The following is a 24,026-nucleotide window of genomic DNA, read 5'->3' as shown; positions in this document are numbered from 1 at the left end:
TATTTTCAATTGTTGAATAATTAAGGCGATGTTTATAATAATAATAATAGTAATAATAATAATAACAATAATCGTAAGATTTTCAAGAGTAAATAAAAAATAATAATCGTTAAAACTATAAAACTGATTTTAAATGTGTATGAGGTATACAGTTTAATAATTTTATTATGTTATAAACTTATAACAGTATTATATAAATTTTAGATAAAAATAAAGGGGGGTACTTACTTTTATAATATTATGTTTTAATTAATTTAATATCACAAATAATTTAATATTAACAATATTTAGTTTTAAATTTTATATTTTATCTTAATATTTCAGCTATCGATAAAAATTGTGTTTACATAATTAATATAGGTCAGCAGAAAATTAAAAACGTTAGTTAATATTAGAATAATTATACTCAAGTCGGAGGTTGGAAATTCTAGTTTAAGTCCAATGTAAACCAAATCGATACACGTTTTCAGATTAACTTAACTCTTTTATAATGTGTAAGTCCCCAATTCAGTCAACATTAAGTCTGTTTTTCTATTCATCGTAACTCGTAAGTACATTTACGTTTAAACAATACAGTTTTGGTGACACGGCGATGTAGTTAGGCAAATTAGGTACATCTATCCTGAGATACAACTTTTTATTGCAAACGATAAAGTTTACAACACATTGTAGAATGTAGTTATTATATCAAGTGTGATCGTAATCTAAAGAACTTGAGTAATTTTCTTAGCATGCTAATTATGCACACCAATTATTATTATTAATATTGTTTTTTTTCTTATTTTATATGGTTACAATAAATTGAAAAACTATTACGAACATTTAGATTTCAAATTGTTTAAATTTAGTCAATAATTTTAAAATAACGTAAAATCTTGATAATTCAAAGTAAACGTATACGTTTATGTATGTTTATATTTACATATATGTATACATATTTATGTATTAGTTATTTCTTAATAATATTAATGCAATAATAAATTAGTATTATATTTTATTGAATTTTTTTTTGTGCTTAAACGAATGATATACACTTAAATGTTTCTTAAAATGTGTTTTAACGTGCCCGACTGATGGAAAAACCAACTACAAGTTTACGGTCATCTGGTGTCTCCCAGTACAAAATGTTATACTCTTAATTTCGAGTACACTGCATACATAGGATCTAACATTAGTTTAAATAAGTAATATAAGAGCTCGTGTTAACGGCTAATGCCGTAACGTTCCAATTCGATCATTTCAATCAAAGTTTTGTTAATAAAGTAATAATGACGATGATATTTATTATTTAATTTCAAATCTTCGTTAAAAAATATTTTTTAAATTATATTAGACTGAGTTTTGATAAAATATAAATACGTACATTTTTTTTTTTTTTTTATCAATAATATTATGAAATGTTATTTTTCTCGCATTTCGTTTAACAATGTGAATGGAAATTATTTTCTATATTAAATATCATTAAATATATATATATATATGGTATACAAGGCCGTAGCCAGCAAAATATATTTTTTCGGGGAAGGGGGGGTATTGACATTAAAACCCTCCCCCTGGCTACGACCGTGATATTATATCGTACTATCGTCGTACGGAGAGGAGGAAATAGTTGAATATACTTTTGAAAACAAAAGCCATATAACACCTATATACGCCACGTGGTAAATCGACGAAACAATGGTCAACGAGGCGTGCTCAGTGTCAACAATATCGAAAATACATTAAATATTTCACGGTAATATACGTGTATTATAACATTAAACTATACTGTACGCATTGCGCCGCGCAAGTGCACACCGCGTTGACGTCTCAAATCGTGTCCGGGAACAGCGCATAACTATTAACAACTATACTCATGTAATAGTAATGTACCTGACGGGTGTGACCAACGTCAATCAAAATAATATCTGCACCGTCGTATTCACATTCACGATTCGGTAATCTGCGCACAGCCGCGACGATGACACGCGGCGCAGCGTCAAACTAAATTTTGTACGAGCAATATAGTATCCGAGAGAAATTAATCGAATCCGAACGCGCGCGCCGCACAATGGCCGCAGAACTTTCGGGAACGTCGTCGTCTGTCACGGACGACGTTATACAATATCACGAAGTATACATAATATATATATATATATTTATATGTCGCAATAGCAGCAGCACATTACAGCTTCAGTGGGGGGGGGGGGGGGTGAATCGTCCGAGTACAGAGGTATTGTGCACGAGAGAGGACGTTTTCGGGGGGGGGGGTGCCAAGGAGAATCGCGGGGGTACATATTATAATGGGCCGTGAAACGATTATTTATGGCGAACATCGAATGGGACGTCGTGTCCGGCCGGCCGAGCAGCACCTCTTCGCCCGCTGCCGCCGCTCGACATCGACGGTTATCACGGCACACTGCTGCGAGTGTAATAATAATTTATACGCGTATATTATAAATTATAATTTAGCCGGCCTGTCGGTGTGTGTGTGTGTGTGTGTGTGTGTGTGTGTGTGTGAGTGTCCGACCGTCCGCCCTGCGATAGCGTCGATCCCGAATCGTATGGGTGTCTGGTCGCCGCCACCCGCTTAACAAGAGGCCTGGATAGCGAGTTCGGGGAAATTATAAGGATGTCGAAATGTTTTTTTTTTTGGGGGGGGGGGGGCATTAAAATCATACTTTCCTCGTCCGGACGCGTTTTTGAAACGATCGAGAGAAATGTTTTGGGAACACTTCCAACGGTTGCCTGCAGGTTTTGAGGTCTATGATAACAACCAAGAGATTTGTATCACCGTCAGTCGCTTACTTCCGCCAGGACTTTTAGAATAATATCGATAACACTACGGCGGGACGGAGAGAAAATAGCTGGAAATGAGGCTTTTACGATATCGACAGTTCTTAGTAGACCGGGGGAAGACTGGGGCCACGTCGTGTGAGCAAATGTCGTCGTGGGTCACATATATTTTAACAATAATACAATAATACATTTTATTCATAATTTCAACATGACGAATAATAAATAGAAATATTTTTACGAGCTATTACATTTTATTTATAATTACGGGAGAAAAATATTTTTATTTATAATTAAAAGAAAACAATTTAAAAAAGATAATAAAACTAATGTGAAATTTTAAATTGCTTTTTCCAAAAAAACCTCGACAAGAGTTCATTTTGGCCGCATGTTTTTGTAAATAATATCTTTTAAATTATAATTTTTAAATACTGAAATGGTTTTCTTACAAATTAGGCATAATGCTCAATTTTTCATTTCTATAAAAATGTATTCCATTGTCCAATTTTTGTCGAATATTTGTCTTTCATTGATTGTTTTTAAATTGAAGTGAAGGGCGTGGGTATATACCTGGAGGCTAAAGTAGGCGATCTAAAATTTAAAAATGAGAGTATATGATTACCGCTTTTCGTTCGAGTGTATGTGTTAAATTTGAATACGAAAACGATTTTGAATTAAGATTGTCTATCAGTCTTTTACTTATAATACAATATGTTGAATTAATTTTTGACAAAAACATTGCATTTGAAAATTACATTGTTTATAATTATTACTTATACACTATAATAATAAACGTTAACAGCTTCGAGTCCCAATGAATACAATTTTTAAATAACTAAAATCATTATTTTTCGGTTAAATATGCCTTGTAGCTAATGAAAAAGTTATAAATTTGTCAAATCTAATGTTAACTCGAAAAATAATGTGTTTACGGAAACTGAGAATATGATTTTGTGTTATTCAAAAAACTTTATACGTTACATTCGTTAAGGTTACTAAATAATATTATATAAATATGTAATTAACTTGTTTTACATGTATATTTATGATATTTTTCATTTATTAAGTCGATCACTGATATATTATTAAAGTGTCTTTGGTAATGGTCGTTGGGAATTAAATATTAAATACTATCAAAAAGTTAAGCTGTGGTTAAAGATCATTTAATTTCTTAATAAATTAACTGCATCTATTATAAAATTACCGTACCACCCTCGATTTGATGATGTATATTTTTAACCAACTAAGGCGAAAAATTTACCTACGAAATTTAAAATCAAATAAACATCAAAAATAAAGTGCTTAGTCCTGTGTACAATAAGACGTATCATACTTATAATATATTTCAACGGTTCACAAATTAATTTGGTCATAAAGTTATTGTATTGTTAATTATTTTGTTTTATAGTCTCGCCGTTATTGTTATATTTTTATGACATTTCAATTTTACGTAATGTATTTAAACCTAACCAATAGTTATTCGATACAATTTGTTAGTCCAGCCATACACGATAATACTGAATATTTTACCTGTAAAAATTATATTACCTTGTAATATATACATAAATTTGTTGCTGATTTTTTTTTCTTCAACTTGAAAAATCATTTGAAATCAGTTGATATAATATTAATAAACGATGGTCGTTTTTTCGACTGGTAGGTGTGTAAACTCAACACTTTATTGTTTTTCGTGAAAAAATGCGTTATATATCCACGACATCAACTGGGAGTTCGTCTACTAAACTAATTAAAATGCCAACGCTTGCCATTCTTTGCAGCCTCCCCCACACCCTATTACCGTCACTCACTGACCGATAGAGCACTACCGTACGACATTGCTGGGTGTAATGGTGATTTTTGTCTTACAGAGAGCTTTTATCGCTAACTTAGTTATTCTGACGAAACTCCTTATTAAAAAGATTGCTCTTTTTCTTCCTTTTTATTTTAGCTTTCCCGACAAAATACCCGACACCGTCTTTGTTCATTATTTTATAATTAAATTCGAAATTCTTTTGTTTATTTTTTACTTTGAAAATAGTTAAAACTGCTATTTATGGAATACCATTATTAATAATAACGGAAATACTCCATAGTCCAGTTTAAAAAAAATATATAGAGCTACATCTAAAACCTATTAGAGGTTAGGTAATTGTTTACACACAAGAAAGCGGTGTCATAGTTGGATCTCCCAAATGATTTCAATTATAAAATATTTATTATAAAAAAAAACTGTAAACCATTTTATAGTTATTACATTAATAATTATATTTTAACCATAAGTTATTAGAATAATTTATTTATATTCCTAAAAGTACCGACTTTATGAGATAGAAATTACTTGACAAGCATTTTGAAATTTCTTAGCTAAACTAATTAGCATATAAATTAAGTATATAATATCTAATTATTATCTATACCTACATATTTTTGGCGCAAATTAAGCCATACTATAAAAGTACACTTAATTCACACGTATGACAGTATTACGTTTACGTGTAAAAGTAGCAAGGCAAACATTACATGATAATATTGTATTCGATCGCGTATATGATTACTAGAAAATAAAATTTACGTGAATAACGTTTACGGTGATAGACGAGTATTGAGTTATAAGTATAATACATAACACAACATTTATTGATTCGGGTATAACAATTGTGCATGCATCTGAATGCATTGATATCGTGGCCGGGGGGGGGGGGGGTGGTGTATCTGGGATAGTTGTGATGATGAGTTTCAAACGAACGCAGAATATACTAGTACGTACATCGTATTTGAATTATTTTGGTGAAAATAAAATAATTATATGTTGATTGAGTCGTGTATTTTTTGTACAGTAGTTAGCCTTAGGCTATGTCATTTTGGTATAGTGACACATTTTTACCATAGAAATATATAATGTACTACATACGAGTATATTATTTATAATAATACGGTATATATAGTACTATTTTACAAAGTGCGCACATTCGCGGATCGTATTCTATATACATAAGAATATATTTTTAATATGGACGATATTCAATAAAACTTTGATATTGCGAGTTTAATTTTATTTGTTTGGTCGAGTAAATATTGATTAAAGAAGTATATAATATAAACTTATATATGTGGCACTGCTCTTCGATAGGAAGGAAACTCTTTTACTGCGTTGGCCGACATCGTTTTTCCGCGGAGAAGTCACAATGAAAAGTGGGTCACTGTTTTCCCCGCGGTTCACCCTCTCCACAGCAGCACCTACATCATTATCTTTATAGCGTTACAATAACACAGTAAAAATAACTCTGAAGACTATTTTTTTTTTCTAGTCGGAAATCAAAAGATAACCGACAATTTTCACGAAATTATGGTATGGGCAAACCCTCTAGAAAAATAACTCGTACATAGGTATAGCAATATGTTATAATATACATATCCATACACACGAACTACAAAACGTCTACACCGACTAGGTTTTACGTTTAAAAATGTTATGGGTGTATTCATATTTTAAAATCGTAATTTATATTACGCCGCGTCTCGAAAACACCCTCTGCGATAATTTATTTTTATTACGAGTTCGTGGTTTTATGGTTATAGACTATTTTTTTTCTCCTCCGCAAATGGCAAATGGTGCATACGTATTTTTTGCAACTTAGCGTCAATAGGTTTTTGCCTCGCTACTTCGAAATTCCTCACTCAGCTCTAACATTTTTCGAGCATTTTTTCTCAGTTTCCGTTATTGCTTTACTACACGAGGCACTACCTTAAGTTAAATTTTAAATTCTACAATAATGACGTTCTCCCATTTTTTTATTTTTGTTTTTCAAAAAGTTTCGTGTGTCACCTCCATAAAATTAAAATGTATCCAAATCGGATTCATTTTAAAGTGGTCATTTCAAATTACTTAATATAAACGCTGCTAAATTACATAAGCGAAATAACAAGTTTTCGACAAAATGTTGATAATTTCATTGAAACACGAGCTCATTTCAAACCATTTTATAAGAGTAATATTTCAAAGAGACAATTTTTGTTTATAAATACATTGGTGGTGAATATAAAAATAATAATTTGTTAAAAAAATACCATGTACAAAACCCAAAGTTCTATTCTTAAATTTAATTTTGTAATAAATATTGTTACTTTTTAACAATATGACTTGATTTTCAAGCTACCATAAAGAATGTATTTTCATTAATATTTTTTGTTTAGTTAAAATGGTATAAAGTTATTACGTTCACTAGTTCCTTAAAACAAAGATAATGAAGATATACGGTTAAAGAAATGATTTAGCAGTTTAATGTTCCCGTTTTTTGGTAGGTAATCAATTCTTTAAATTGTTTTATTATTCTAAGCCATTCTATATTTATAAAAAAATAAAACTTTAATGGTCTATTGTACAATTAAAATTAAAATACATATTACATTTTAATTATTTTCGAATGATTTTAGCTACCTACGTAATACGTTCGAAAACAGGAAAAACCATTTCTAGTACGTTTCTCAATTCGTTTTGAATACATTATAAGTTATTTTATTATTCCACGTTATATTTACGTATTAACATTTATTATTACACCTGTTTTGAGGAAAAAAAATATTGGATTTTAAAGGTTAAAATCCTTTAAAACTAAATTAATAATGAATAACATGTTGATGTTTTTGATTCTGTTATTGACTATGTATATTTAATAATTTATACTTAAAACACAAATAATAATAATTTATTAGTATTTAGGTATTAAATATTATAATATTATTTCTATTTATTTATTAATATTTCCTGTACAACTATTAAACGTTTCAGTAAACATCAAGTATCGATACAATATTTTAAAAACCATCTGCTTTTTGTAACTACAGATTAATTTCTACTGCTACACTAATGGAGTTTCCTACCATTATATACTATATCAAACATTATAGGTTCTCTAGAGTCTGACATAATATCAATTAATGTACGCTTCTTTATATTATAATTACACTATTTGTATTATTATTCGGGAACGAAAATATTAATCCCAACGTTAGATAACGAGATCAATTAAATTCGAGATGTAGGATGATTACAGCATAAAAATAAAGGGCGTGGACCGTGGTCCGTGGAGTTAGGATAATGGGAGGGTGTGTTATTATAGAGTTGTGTTTTTGTTTTAAATTTAAAAGCGACGATGAATCATCATATTACATAAGCGATTCAGAGATGAGCTCATACTCGTTGATGAATAAATCACATCGTGTTAAAAACTTTAAAACATTATAAATAAAATTATCCTACAGCGGTTTTCGAGATTCTTAGAGGCTTTTGACTTTAATTTTGACCTTGAACGAACCTTTGAATTTATACTAAAATTATAATTATAATTTTACAAAATAAAATTGTTTATAAAAATGTGATCTAATCTTTAAACTTAAAGAAACTACTATAGACTCTTATAATAATTATTATGAATAGAGTGAATTTTCAATTCCAAAATATTTTCCATACTTTTATATAAACACTATACTCGAACGTTAAAATAATGGTAATTTTTCACTTTTAAAATATCAAAATGCCACATAAAAGTAATTTACGAGCGATTTCATATGGTACACTGGAAATTTCAAGTATATTTTACTACCCTAACAAGTGTTAAGCGCGGAAAAACACATCATTGTAAAATCAATAAATTACACACTATGTTTAAAAATAAATATATATATATATATATATGTATGTGTACAAGTCCCCTGCTCAACTCATGGTCGATAACCAATGTATCGTAAATTACATTCATTATTTAATAATTTTGTATTACATTAATTTTGATGACTTTAAAAATTACAAATTAAATATTGAATAAAACACACAATATCATATTGTGTCTAGTATCTACGTATAATAGCTTTTAAAACGTAAAAAAAATATTTGATGTTCAAACGACGATTATATAATATATTTATTTATTGTTACGATAAAACCATTTAATGCAATTCAAGAACTAAATAACGTCTATTAGGAACGCAATATATTTCTATAAAATAAATTATTTGTGAAATCATTCATAAATGTTTAGTCCACATTTTTCGCAATTTTCTTACCGACTACCCTAAACATCAGTTATGAGATGGATTTAATTTTTTGAGTTCGGTGAGTTATTGCAATACGTCCGTCGGTTTAATGTGTATCCAAACAGTATAGAAGACTTACAAAGATATCGACCTTTAACGAATACAAAGCTGTTCGTACGGACAGGTGCAGGGAACGGGCTCGTCGGTCGGATCATTTGCATACCACACCAGAACCGTCACGGCGCTGAGACTTGTTTTGAATTTGACATTATTTTTGCCGTCTCAAAAACTTTGAGCCAAGTTACGTTTTGCATAAAATAAAAATATTTAACGAGTTGACTTTCCATATGCCACCGATCCGTTACTTCTTTCGTCCGGCCCCGGTGGACGTGCGCTAGGCGGAGAGGGGCGATCTGCGTCGTCACTATATATATATATATATAATATTCAATACTACTATATACACTATTACTACTATCGCTGCCGCTGCTGCTCTGCTGCTGCCGCTGCTTCTGCTGCTTCTGCTGCTATTCAGGGTTTCCGGTCACGCCCGCGGCAGATGGCCGAGTAAGACACGCACGCGGAGAACGATACAGTAGAGAGAGAAAAAAAAACCAATTAAGAAAGGTATATAACATATAAGCCTCTACAGTGGCGGTCGCCGGACAGGCGTGGTACCATTAACGACACCGCCGCATTCGTTTCTCGTATTATTATTATCATACGCGTGTATTATAATATTATTATTATAAATGAACTCGTACGTCTTACGCGCGTAATTATTATACGTGTGCGCGCACTCGCTCACACGCGTGATTTATACACGGAACAGAGAGGCCTTTGTTTTCGTGTTTTTCTCTCTCGACTTATACAAGTACGAGCTAATATTATAATATTTTAATATACGCGCCGGGCTGGCTATACGGTCCTGTGTAAAATCACACACACCCCGTTCGGCTTCGTCCGGGAACTCATACTCGAACACGCCTACGCGTACAAAACGTATAACACGTGCAACATTCGTTCTCTGCCCGAAATGGTGGCTTTGTGTGTAGACGACGACGACGACGACGATGATGATAATAATAATAATTGAAGAAGATAATATCCTACACGGACATACACCACGTTATCGTGACGATTTCCGCGCTGTGTTTGTTAACGTAAATACTACCGAAATTACATCGCTTCTTATCGATGCATATTATAGTATCACGACTGCGAGATAATTACGCCCTTTGCGCGGTAGAAACGGCGATTTTACACTCGGCGCGAGGTTATAACGTTAGAAGATTTGATTAGCAAATTAGTGAAAATTAGTGAAAATTAGTGTATTATAACATCGCTTGCGATAGAGTACGATATATTATTTTATAGAAACCTAAAACACGCCATTGATGATTCAAACGCCGTTCTGTATGGTTGTGTAGCTGTTATCGTTGGTTTTCATTGCTTGTTATTGGTGAGAGACGAAAGACCGTCGCGCGTCGATCGAGAAAGTCAATCGACAAGACGACGATTGGCACCCATCCAGTTCAAACAACCCTCTCTTCTCGTCCCCTCGCCGAGCCCTTATCGACGATTTACCTCTCTCGGTTCACGGAACACTCGACCGTTAACCTGATTTTTTCGATAAAAGTTCAAAACTCCTTGACGACGAGGGACATATTACTACAGCCAAGTGCCAACACCATCTTATATGAGCGCTCATCATCCCATAAACTGATTCTTCCTGTACTCGATTTTTTTGAGTAAAGCAACGAACAAAATAGACTCGCGGGACCTACTCTGTAGAATGTAGATAATTGGAATATAACACATATAAATTACTATTTATTTATTTTTTAGAGCTGTATATAAGTTAGTAGTCATGAAAAACCATTATCGATGGATTTAGAGCTTGTTGTGTACGTTTTTATATAATTCTTACTAATGGCTATTTTATAATAAGAAAACCATTAAGCTAGGAATCTACAGCGGCGAAACGATAATAAAATATAATATATACTATAAAATTTACAGAAACTAGTAAAAATGTTCAACATATGTACATGATAGTATATATTAAAATAAAATACAATTTTAATTTTAAAAATTATTAAGGATGGTAGTTTTATTATTCGTGTATTTTAATTCATTTCAATATATAAATAATAATATTTTATAACCTATGGTATCTGTATTATTTTTAAGGTTTAAGTCAACAAAGACAATAAAATAAATATAAAATAGCTATAAAACTAAAAAAAAAAAAGAGAAATAAAAACTAAACTGTTTTAATTATAATATTATTAACGCTTTTTAAATAAATTTAAGTAAATAAGTAGCTGCAGGTAATAGGTTTATCTTAAAAAACTAATTTGTTTTATTTAGTTTATTTTTTAAAATTAAAGATAATGTATTTGTCTTATATTATACATATAACATACCCAGATAATATATGTAATATATTCTTGTTGAATTTATCTATATTTATTTATGATCTGCTTATTTGCCTATATGGATTATGAAATTAATTAAATTACTATGTACTACTACCAACAATAAATAATAAAATTCGAAAGAAAAACAATTAAATATTTGACTTTACGGACAAGCGCTAACAGCAATTACATCCTGACAAATATTCAATTGTTTTTCATTTAGTACGGTAAATATTTTATAAGTTTAGTATTTTATAAATGAAAAAATACCAAAGTGTAATTATTAAAGTACTTCGGTGTTATTTGATGACCTGAAAATATATAAAAAAAACAACATTTTTCGGGAATTTTATTTTAATCATAACTTTAGTGTAATATTTTATATTTAGTAAAAGACAAATGAGACACCGAAAATAAAAACGTCTACTCTAGAGTATTTTGTTTCCTTTTAAAATATGTACTGTGAATAATTCATTTCAACAAATAATTTTCTCAAAACAGTATAATGTAAAAAATATAGACATTTTAGTGCAATATTTATTTATGTTCAAAAAAACCTTGGCATTGGTATTTATTTACATAATAAAAAACCTATGTGAAATACATAAACATAGTACAACTGACCCTTTGATCTGTCTATTACTTAGTTGCAAATAAAATGTAAAATATATCAATATAGTGGCAGTATAATATCACGTCATTGATTTTTATATAAACTTAATAAATTATTAAGATATTCAGTACGTGATGTAAAACATAGTTTTTTCTTTTTATTTAGTTGTTTTTTTAAAACAATATTGTGAATTGTGATTTGTGTTATGATTAATTATAATAACAATAAAAGATTATATCATACATTTTTCAAAATATTGAAGTACCTTAAAATGGGAACAACGTCACAATTCTTGTGTTGAAATATTAATTATGTGATATATTTTCTAAATTCATAAATTTCCAAATGTCTGTTTTTATAAAATACAAGAGTTTGATAAAAACATTAGTGTAATATCCATATTTCAAATTTTTCGAATCAGATTCAATACTTTAATAGTTAATATTCATATAATTTATCCATTCATAAAATCTCCAGCTTATTGATTGCTTTAGAAAACAAAATATTTTATTGATCGTTGAATATACTTACTTAATTTTATAAAATGTATAAGAATAGTATAAATTTAGCCTAATTTAAAATATTTGTTTATTTAATTACACATGAAAAATTGATTTATCTTGTATACAATGTAAAAAAATTAAATATTTATATACAATCGTTGTAGATTTCGTTAAACTTACTATTATGTTTATTTTAATCCTCTTCACTTATATAAACAATTATATACCTACTGTAGGTAAACATACAAACTTACTTACACTTATAAATAAAAATTATAAAAAAAAAAAATCATGGTTAAGAATTTTATTTTTTAATATTGATGAACCTGATGATTCAATAATAAAGTTAGGTTATTTAAAAGGTAAAATTACAAACAATGATAATTTTCTTCAAATACAATGGCGGTGGTGGAGGAGGAATTTAAAGTGTTGTGATTTGCATATTTAATGACACTAACCACTTAACAGGTGCGGGCAGTCACTGTGAACAAACTTGTCGTCAGTTGAATTATGTTTTTAACACAGCATATCTTACGCATTTAAAATCATTTAAGAATAAAAAATATCATAGTACGTAGCTGATATAAATTCAAACTTAACATTGTACTGGTCATTAAAATCCTGATTGTCGGAATCTCTTACAAGAAAAAGCAATTGGAATGTAATCTGTACACCTACAATAATTAACATAAATTATGAATCGAACGCAAAACTTTTTTGTTAATTAATGACATTTATTACATTCATGAAAATATTAATATACTTCACTATAACAGTGTTAAGTTATTATATCGATTTTTTTATTGTTAATTAGCTATGTAATAAATACAAATCTATTATATTATGTATCTATTTTCAATTTTCTGCAGTCTCCTCTCCGACGTGAAATGTATAATTATATTCGGCTTAAATAAATAGGTATAGCAAAATCAATTTTGGATCAATTTTTTTTTATTAAAGAAACTTAAAAGAATATTAAAAATTGTTAAACATGAATAATGATAAATTATTAGTTGGTAAATTTTTAAAAACTATACGATATTTTTTTTTATCTCGAATAATATTTTTGTTGACGTATAAAAATACCGTAAACAAATACGATTTAAAAAAAAAATACCTTACATAATATTGCATGAATTGGAAATGGATTGTCGAATATTAAATATTTTACATTGATGATGTTTAATTCAGCAATAACATCCACGGAGCTATATGGGGTTTCGATTTTATTCATACCTATCAATTGTATTAAAATTCGGGGAACAATTCAATTATTATAAATCACAGATTTAATGAATTATAGTAAGATTTACAATGTATATATCATAATATATATGTATATTTATTTATTAATTAATATATTGTTTCCTAAACGAAATAAATTTTCTCTGTCTAGTTGACTATAATATTAATAATATTATACATACCTAACTTGTGTTATAATACTAATTGGTTAGGTTTCAGACTAACGTTTAAAATTGATTGTTGAAGATTTTTTTTTTTTTGCATCAGCTGGTGGTTTATAATTATTAACTTTAAACTCCTAAATGCCTTAAATAATCAAATTCAAGAGATTAATCTTCTTACCCGATAGAGGCGGTTTAAAGTATTATATTATGATGTGCGAGACACAAAATAACTACGTACTTATCCCGTCAGTGTAATTTGTGATAAAAGTAACTTTTCGACTGCGGGTATCACTTATCGTTGTCCATTGCAGGTTACTTTGTTTCAAATTAAAATTGTGCTTTTCAGTCAGCAAATGTGTCCGACAAACTATTTACCTCTATAATATATGGGTAACGACAATTTCACCGACATTTGTATACCCAAACTGATATTATATAGAGTGTATATTATACACTCGTCTACAATGCTATTATTTAGGTATTATTCAAATCCTTTGGTTATTTCTAAAGTACTATATTAAGTAATTATTATAATTGTGCTTGTGCTTGATAAATGTTTTAGACTGCAACGAAACTGCCTTTTATAGTACTTATGAGAGTAGTATGGCTTCATACTTGAATTGAAATTAAAATCAATGCAATACATTCAAATGCGTACGTAGGTACTCCATTTATGCTATTTGACATGGTTTTGTATGTTTCAATGAAATATAATTTATAATCAGTTAAATTTATTAATTCATTATTTGAATTATGTCGGGAAAGGTTTTTTATATTTGTTCAACATTTATAAGAAGTAACAACGTTCGCAAATTAAATTGTATTTACTAATCTTTCTATAGTAATCAAATGAAAAATATTAATACAATTATAAGAACAAGTATTAATTTCTTTCAACGACTTGGTACTATAAGACCATTAATTAATGAACAAATTATCAGGGATCGAACATCAAACAATAATATAAAAATTAATTCATATACATATTGGGGTAGGTAGTTAAACGTTTTAAAAGGCACTAACTAACGCAAAAATTATATCGTCAACAACCATAATTTTAAATGTTATTTTTAGATCTGATTTTAATCTGATCTATACAATATGTATAATATAACAAAAATGTATTTAAAAAAATACAACAGCCATATAAAAAATAAATCATTGAATTAAAATCAATTATTAGACTTGGACGATTTTGCATATTATACAAAATTCAGACACACAAGTCGGGATTGGTTATAATTGCTAATATTTATCTATCTATAATAACTATTTGTATCAATTATACTTTTATCGGTTGTGAGGTAAATTGATCGGATAGTTTTACCCATACAGATGATAGGTACGAACATAAATAAAAAAATGTCCACGTATGAGATCTATTTAATCGTGATTTGTGAAATATGTTTCGACATGTCATATGCGTTTATAATGTTCTTGTAGAAGTATAGAATTTCAGGAACAGACCAACTACCGCAACTGCAACAGCTTAGGAAAGTTTACAAACTACATGATCTGAGATGGGTCCATCACAACAACTTCTCAAGTAACTGTTTCAATGAGAATATAACGGAACTTATACTGAAACAAAAGTATTTAGTTCAGGACTGATGTATAACGATCTGACTTTGAGGTTTGAATGGCATTTTATCGCCAACGTTATTGCAACTTGCAAGTAAATTAAAAGTTTATGGTTTTAGTTATAATTTGAAGTTTAAATATAAAATAATAGTTATCCATACTAAACACTTTATTTCGGAAAATGATAGCCAGACGACTCAAGTGGAGTTCAATCCGTTAAACAGTATTAGTTGTATAATATTACAATATTATTAATATGAAATAGTTTTAAACTTTCGGCGTAAATCGTGAAATTTAAGTTATAAGATAACTAACCATTTAAAACAAAAATATAATGAAAATTATTTAAAACAAATATACATTAAAAGACGTTTAAAACATATTTACTAATCAAAGCTTAGGCTTCAGTTAAAAACAAATTAATATATTGTGCTGTTACATTTTCAGTTGGAATTTAATTTTAGCCCAGCCCGGGATTTATAGTAAATATAACGTCAGAATAACGAGAAACAATGTATCAACATTCAACATTATGTTGACAAATAGATAGTTAAAACGTAATATTCAATTTTCGTTACGTCAGTTGTATTATATTTGTATCATGATTTTACTTGTATAATAATAATAATAAAATAAATGAACGAATATTGTTTTACCAGTAATAAACACTTTAAAAACCTTTGATGAAGTGACAATATTATAAAAATGTTTTTTTTTCTTTAGTAATTAAAACACATTTCATAACATTTAGATCACAAATCAAGGTAGGTCAATAGAAATTCAAGTAATTAAAATATAAATTCCTTTACATAATAATAATATATAAATACATTCACATTATATAGTATTATAGTTATAGCACAATAGTGAGGACGAAAAGATATTATTTGTATCCAACAAAATATTAATTGAAATTATAATTAAACTTACGAATTGAATTCCGTGGTAACAGTGAACAATAAAAATTAAAAATATATTTTATTTTATAACTTTAAAACTTATAAAAGTTAGGTTAACTATTTCACTTGTGACGTTTACAATTACAAATATGTCAATTTTTAATTTTTAAAAAATAAATATACTAACAAAATCATTATTTAAAATAATATTGTTATTTTTTTACAATTTTATCAATAAAATAATATAATCTGTTTGTAAATTTTTTTATTTTATCGATACATGTACAACAATTTATTAACAATAAGCTTTAAAAATAAATTTGAACATATTTATTTTTAAATTATATACAATTGAAGGGTTAAGTTATTGAAAAGAATAAAATTACTTACATATAAAAGATACCATTATAGGTATTCAATTTTATGATAATAATTTGATCATTCCAGTATTATGAATATCTATTGTTACGCAATCGCAGAAAATTGAAAGCAGCGGTACTGGTGTATAACCAGTAACCACATATACCATCAATATTCTAAATACATTTTAATATATTTTAAAGCAATTGTTTTCTAAAAAACTTTTTATTACCCTCACTTAAGTCTTTATGTAAGATCACTAACGATTAAATTGTATAATGCCTACCAGCTATAATATGGAGTCAACTGGTCATAAGACTTGACCGTCTGCACAAGGTAAGTTTTATTTGAATTCGGGGTCTATAAAAACAATGTCGTTTGAGTTTTATATTATTGCTTTATTATTGTTGTTGTTGTTTGTAGAAGTTTTTGTTCGTCCGTCATAAAATGGCTTTTTATGTTATGATCAATTTTGATGTCATTTAGTCAAACATAAAAATACAAAATATTCAAATAATGTAATCATTAATCGTATTAAGTAAGTTTTTAGATTTTACCAGTGTTCTATGAAGTCAATTTGCTAAATTGGGTTAACTTAAGTTGTTGAATACTAGAATAATGTTTAAGATAACAGTAATGATGGTCTACAAGATAAATCGTTTTTATTTTATAAATTCAATAAACGCATTTCGATCGATATAATAAAGCCTATTTATATATTATTAGCTCGGACGATACAAGTTCTAGATAAGTATAAATTATTTAACGTTAATAATTATCATTCGAGTTATAGATAATAGGCTAATATAGGGATGTTATTAGGCGACAAAGCCTTAGTCACATAAATTACATCTCTCTCAATTTAAAATGTCTGTGTTCACTGCCCATAGTCGTACGGCACTCGTAGCCACGAGTCACAACCGACCACGGTGAAGATCGAAAGTTGGCACGAGATCGGAATGGGTGTTTTTAATCCAATCGGCGTTCGAGTGTGCGTTTGATCGGATTTTAATTAATAACCAACGTGTAGAGTATTATCCTAGGCGTTATACGTAATAATATTGTAGTTAACCGCAGGCTTGAAAATCCGTCGCCCAGTCCTTGTCTGTTGTTCTTCGATTATCAGTTTGTATCGATACAGCCGGAATGCCTACGTGATTAATATTATTTCTATTATCGAAGATTATAATATATAATTTGCTCGTTCGATTCTACGCCTGGTTGCATAGTTCGATTTATTGTGTAGGTACGGTGACACTAGGTCACAGAACAGGCTTAAATAGCACATGGACACACACACACACACACACATATATATATATATACGTCATATAAAACAACCGTATGCCAATAATTATTAATTATCGAATACGTTAAAGTGTTATGATAGAATAATAAAAAATGATAGCAGGACTCGTATCCTTTATAGAACCCCTTTTTGGTTTAAAAAAAAGTCTTGTGCGAACGCATTGAAAAAAAACCATGTGAATTCCTATGCATATATTATATATATTTTGTTATTTGATTGAGGTGAATTTAATGTGTACATAACACGATATTTACCAATCAAAAATATATTCAATTAATTTGACAGTTATATATTAATATTGTAAAGTGAAAAATTGAATACATCACACAACATACATCATACCGTATGTACTCAATAAAAGTTTGAAAAAAAAAACAGCAATATTATTAATTAATTATTATTATTGTTTTGATACGGTGTCCTGAAAAACTAACGGAATTCCCAATAGTAATAAGATAGTGTGTAAAGTGAGTAAGTACACACTACTACAATTTATTTACATAGAAAACACATGATAATATGATATTTTTCCTCATTTAAAAATTAAATAAATAATACCTACAGCGTTTTAATAAAACGTATCTTGTTAATATGCAGCTTTAAATTACCTCCATTTTTTTTTATTAAGTAATATCATTATTTGTGTAAAAAAAAAAACAATACCTGCAGGTTCTAAAGATAAATTTAAAAATAAAAATATATTGTTAATAAGTATTTTTTTGCCATTTTTACTTGTTCTAGATTAATATTATAGGTGGAAATTAGTAACAACTTATCGTGTATTTTTTTTTTTTATTAAAAATTTAAATTATATAGGGGCTCCTACTCCAGTCAACAGAAATATATTATTAAATAATTGTAAGTAGTAATTTCGTAAAATGTAACAAGGTAAACATGTACATATTTATAATATATTTTGTTACTGATTTGTTGATAAAACATAATATTATATAAAAATGGACTAAGCAAATTGAAAGAAAAAAAAATGCCATTATGATTTAAGAATAAACAAAATCAGATTGTCCGATTGTTTTGAGTATAATAAACCAAGTGTATAATAGTTAAATTGAAAATAAGTTTTGAAAATGCATCAACTAGCGTACTCTATTATGATAAATACCTACTATAGTATAGTTGTACAGTTAAATTTTAATAATGTGATTTGTTTCACAAAGAGTTCAAACCATAAATTTCCGTAAATTATCTTTTTATCTTACAAAGTTGTTTACGCTATACTGACTCGCACACAATAATCGCAATTATTGATTTACACCACGCTAACCCCAAAACACTCACCGTCAAAAACATTACATTTTTATCAATTACGAAAATTCCCATTGGATTTTGGTACTTAAAAGCGATGAAACGTCTCAATTTTTATAAAAATATATGTTTGTTTAGTGTATTTATATTGTATAATGTATTACATTATACATTTATATATTATGTGCCCTTCGTGATATTTATCGTTACATTTTACAACTGTTGCAGAGAACATACATAGGTACACTAAATAATAATCACGGGTTATGGATACTGTTCCCCCGATGGTTGTAGGCAGTATACGTATAATAATAATAAGTAGTTAACTGATGTGACTATAATGTGTGCACAGTATAGTAATATAATTATAAATATACGTTGCCATTATGCAAAATTTTAACGATTTCTTGTGTTTAAACAAGTACCTATAATTTGCATGAATAATTTTATAATGTTGAATAATTTACGAACAAATTAAATGAGTAAAAATAATGTTAAATACCTACTTATTATTATTTAAAAAATGATTCTACGATTAAAAGATTATTTTCCAACATTTATTGAGTATTTGAATACTGTGATTTTAAAATTATTAAAAAAATCTTTAATTTAATAATAAAAAAAACCGGCTAAGGAATTTGTTTAGTGATATCCACAGGGGTAGTTTTCTGGATTCAAATTTCTCATAGCATTTTTGGCATTCTGTGATTTTTAAATGTATTTTTTTTTTTTTTTTTTATGAACTCTGTTTTAGATAAAAAGAGTAGCTAAAAACTTCGTTTAGTAAAAAAAATCGAGCCAGGGTAGAACTTTGAAGGAGTCATTTTAGAATTTTTTTTAGTGTTTTAAATATTGCAAATATGTATGCATTAAAAAAATTTTATAAATACTGCAAACTAAAGTATAGCGAGTTTTGCTAAATATTATTACATCATAACTTACAATTTTTGTTTTACATTATATTTTTATAATACACCGATGATGCACAAATAATTAACACATCTGATTTTAAAATAATATTATGACTTTTAGTTTAGATTATTGAAATATATTTTTTCATCATTTTGTCTTCCCCAACACCAAAAATAATTATATGCTATAAAGTGCAGTATACTATGACTCTAAATGTTATAATCTATGGTAAGTTTCAAGTAAATGTATTATAACTAGAAATAGTGATGTTTAATAATTTTTTAAGTATTTAATTAATATATGATTGTTAAGCATCTAAAATTAGGATGGATAGAAAATAAATCTAGACTTTTTTTTATTTTTAATATGTATTAAAAATGTTAAACATTCTACCATTGAAGAAGAATAATTTAAAAATTTTATCAATATTTATCTAGAGATCATAATACTAGTAGAGAATACCATTTATAATGCTTAAAACAAACTATGTAGTAACAATTAATTTATTTTTAATCATCTTTTTTTTGACTTTATTTAATATTAATCATCGACAAAAAAAATATATTTACCTAAGATCCGAATAAGGAAATAGGGTTACGAGTACGTATATACGGTAATTAAATTCCTATCTAAAAAGTAATTAAATCTTTTTTTTTTTATATTTGAATATTGGTCACGCATTTTTTTCTAGGGCTTCAATTTTTTTTCTTTTATTGTCCTGTAATATTTGGGTTACATATTGTATATTCTCGTTTGATATATATTTTCGAGTTCACATTAATTATAAACTAATGAGTTTGTGTGCTTATTAAGTAACTATAAGTAATCTAAATAATGATATGAACATTTTTCGACGCGTGTGCACTACAGGAGGTATTAAGAATTGAGGTTAAGAAATCGTTTAACTATTCATGGAAATGTTAAATTATATTCTCCAGTCTTCGAAAACATCGAACAAGTCGAATCGTTAGTTAAAATGCTTATAAAGTTTTGAGGATACGATACGATCAGTTACGAGTTTAATACGGTTAACCGACCGGAATACCTACTCAAAACACAGTGGTGAGAAAATACGTGGCTGAGCATTACGAACTTCTCATTATATGTAGGTAATGTATCGCTATGACTACGACAACTTTTTAAGCTCAAAACCGTTTGTATGCTACCCCCCCCCAAATAAGTTTACTTTGGTATTATGTGTATTTTTTAATATTAACAAAACATAGTGATTACGTATTTTTTTTTTTATTGCTTATTGCAGTTTGTTCTTAGAATACGTACGTTATTTACGACATATTATTTTCTACACGCAAATTGCAAATCCCCAAATCATATCTCGGGTCATTAGCATAATATTATATACATGTTGCCGCATTCGGCACGAAGAACCCACGTCGTCTTTCAATTTGTATTTTCCCTAATTCAAAGCATATCGCCGAGTATTCAAGGAACGCTGCGCTTCGTAGGGAGAATCGTCGGTTAGGCCGTGACGCTGATGATGACATGGTGCAGCAGTAGATGATGAAAACGTAACACAGCCACTACAAACGGCGGCAAACAGCTATATTATAATACCGACGACGACGAAATCGCGGAGTCGCTGCGTGACAACCGAGTAGGTATGGGTAAGCTCTCGTACAGCGTAATAATAGCAGCGGTGTCTTATTAAATGCAGACGATTTTGTTCTTCGTTGTTTGATTTTCATTGTCCGACAAATTCGCTGGCGTTGTTTTCTGTTTTGTTTTTGTTTTTACTATTATTGCCCGTCGGTCTGACCGTGAAAGCCGTCGTTAAAATAAAAGAAAAAAAAATACTTTAGAGATCAACGAATCTCGAAGAACAGGCCCCAATCGGACCGTCCGCAATTAATAAATACACATTATTTGGGTGGTAAAATCTAAACTAACGGTTTCTGCTGCAAATAGCCATGCCGTATAGCCCGAAATGATAGTGACGTAGTGTGGTACGTCTTCATTTGACTATAACTATATACAAGGGGGTTTCAACAAAAGTCGATAAATTACATGGTGTTCCCCCCACCACCACGACCACCACTAGCATTGCAGTTAATTTAGTACACCTTCAGATAACTGTGTGGCATTGTGTACGTTTAGCCCTTAGCACTTTTAGAAATTTATACCTCCGGAAAACTGCCGGTAGAGACGAACACGCTCGCGAGGCGAAACAAAAGAAGAAAAAAAAAATGTAACAAGTTGTTGTTGTTTTATATTGCGCACACAAGCCCACTTGAACCAGTGTATAGGAAACAAGACCGGGTAGTAGTGGTAGTAATAATAATAATAATAATAATAGTAATATTCGTAATCATAATAATAGCAACCCGGAGAGTAGTCTTGACGTTTCTTCATTACTATATATATATATATATACGCCACCAATGCTGCTGCTGCAGCTTTTACTATATAATATATACACAAATGCATTCTATTGTAAATGAAAATTTTAATTAAGACTCCAAGATATCAGTGTTAGAGGTCGACTGGATCAGCTAACCTTTAACACGTATACAGATATATAATATGATTTATACTTATGAACCTACTACCTCTTACAGTTACTCCATACAGCTAAGGACATAAACCGTTTTTATAATGAATCGTGGAAATATTTTTCATATTAATATTCGAATTTTTTTAACATTTAAACATGTTGACCTTTAGAATATACATTTTTTTTTTTTTAAAAAAAAGACAGTTATGTTCTGTACGTGATTTAATTTGCCTAAAAAGATTTCAACGTAGAAAAAAAAACAAAAGTGGCTCAGATTCTAGGTTTCTCACATTTATAAAAACCATTAGTATTACATTAAAAAATATAAATAATCTGTTTACAACAACATATAAATACATTTTAATACGTACAATTGTTATAGATATACAACGTCATTAAAATAATTTATAATATAAATACGAGATAACCGATATATATATATGTAATAATAGTGATAAATGGATATTAAATAAAATATTATGCTAATCACTATAACTAATAACTATATGTAAATCGTTATAACTTGTAGCGGATACCTACCGCAATTTATCGAAAGAACGTTAACTACCTATGAAAAAAAAAAACTTTTTTTTTTTTGTATAAATGGTGGCATAATATGTAAATTAAGCTAAAATGCGTGATAAATTAATTTTTTTTTAAAAGTCGTGAACATGATTTCATTTTTTTTAAAAATTTTTTTACAAATCAATAATAGATTAGTAGGGTAGATAGGTAATTAACGAAATAAATCACTACAACAGCGTATAAAAGTAATCCCATCGATGAACAAAATATTTTTAAATTCATTTTAATATATGTATACAACGGTGACCACAGCACAATGTAATATACACATATACGCGTGTATATGGCAACCAATGTAAATACATAATAAACAAGGTTAGGTAGGTCTATAGATAACAATATTAGTAGCCACGAGCCGTGTTAGCGCCAATCACGATGGTCTATCGTCCGCGTTTATATTACAATATATATACCTACATATTTATTATTATTACTATCATAATCATTATTGTAAGTTTATCGAATAATTAACGATTTAATCGAGGCGCTAAAGGCCAGGTAAATTTATGGCGCGTCCTGGTCGATCGCCGATCGGCCAATATTTATACGTCGACGAATATGGTTTCCTAATCGCTAATATTTATAATAAACATACGTAATTATCATAATAATTATTTTATCGTAATATTATGTATTATGCGTCCTTATCAGTTGCATATATAATACACAAACGCGAAATATGTATATATATTATACATGGAAGTTTTTTAACAATTTATTATTTTGAAAAACATTAACTTAAATCGAAATTTTGCCTTCGGACATTCTAATATTATTTACATACTGTGCATATTTGTTCCCTACTATGACGTGTCTATTCGTGTACCACTATTACCTTTTGATATTTAA

The sequence above is a fragment of the Rhopalosiphum padi genome, chromosome 1, assembly GCF_020882245.1.
Source record: "Rhopalosiphum padi isolate XX-2018 chromosome 1, ASM2088224v1, whole genome shotgun sequence".
Taxonomy (NCBI): Eukaryota; Metazoa; Arthropoda; class Insecta; order Hemiptera; family Aphididae; genus Rhopalosiphum; species Rhopalosiphum padi.
This window is presented reverse-complemented; position numbering follows the sequence as displayed.